The sequence below is a fragment of the Branchiostoma belcheri genome, unplaced genomic scaffold (assembly GCF_001625305.1).
Source record: "Branchiostoma belcheri isolate BF01 breed outbred unplaced genomic scaffold, Haploidv18h27 scaffold285, whole genome shotgun sequence".
Classification (NCBI taxonomy): Eukaryota; Metazoa; Chordata; class Leptocardii; order Amphioxiformes; family Branchiostomatidae; genus Branchiostoma; species Branchiostoma belcheri.
This window is the reverse complement of record NW_017803893.1, coordinates 116,288-117,199: the sequence shown is the minus strand read 5'-3', so window position 1 is coordinate 117,199 and position 912 is coordinate 116,288.

Here is a 912-nt window from a genome sequence, read left to right as displayed (position 1 = left end):
GGGGGAGGGAGGGGGCCCCAGAAGTCTGTCGGCTGCTCCTCCAAGTTGCCTCGAGGCTCCGAGCTGCGAACAGCAGTCAGACATTGGTCTCCAAAGTCGGTCTGGTGTTCGCTGTGTCTCTTCTATCCTCTACCTGTCTCCTATCATCCTCTGCTGTCTATTGTGTCTCTTCTATCCTCTACCTGTCTCCTATCCTCCTCTGTCTGCTGTCTATTGTTTCTCTTCTATCCCCTACCTGTCTCCTATCCTCAGTCTGATGTCTATTGTGTCTCTTCTATCCCCCTGCCTGTCTCCTATCCTCCTCTGTCTGCTGTCTATTGTGTCTCTTCTATCCCCTACCTGTCTCCTGTCCTCTGTCTGCTGTCTATTGTGTCTCTTCTATCCCCTACCTGTCTCCTGTCCTCCTCTGTCTGCTGTCTATTGTGTCTCTTCTATCCCCTACCTGTCTCCTGTCCTCTGCTGTCTATTGTGACTCTTCTATCCCCTACCTGTCTCCTATCCTCCTCTGTCTGCTATTGTGTCTCTTCTATCCCCTACCTGTCTCCTATCCTCCTCTGTCTGCTGTCTATTGTGTCTCTTCTATCCTCTACCTGTCTCCTGTCCTCTGTCTATTGTGTCTCTTCTATCCCCTACCTGTCTCCTGTCTCCTGTCCTCTGCCTATTGTGTCTCTTCTATCCCCTACCTGTCTCCTATCCTCCTCTGTCTGCTGTCTATTGTGTCTCTTCTATCCTCTATCCTTTATTGTCTACTTTTATGTCTCCTATCCTCTATTTTATCCTTACTGTCCCTTTTTTCTGTCCTTATTGCTTTGTTTTTGTGTTCGGTGTTGTTTGTTGTCGGGGCCTTAAGGCAACCCGGGAATGGGAGGGGGGGGGGTCGGGGGAGCTTCGGCTGACAGACCTGGGACCAGG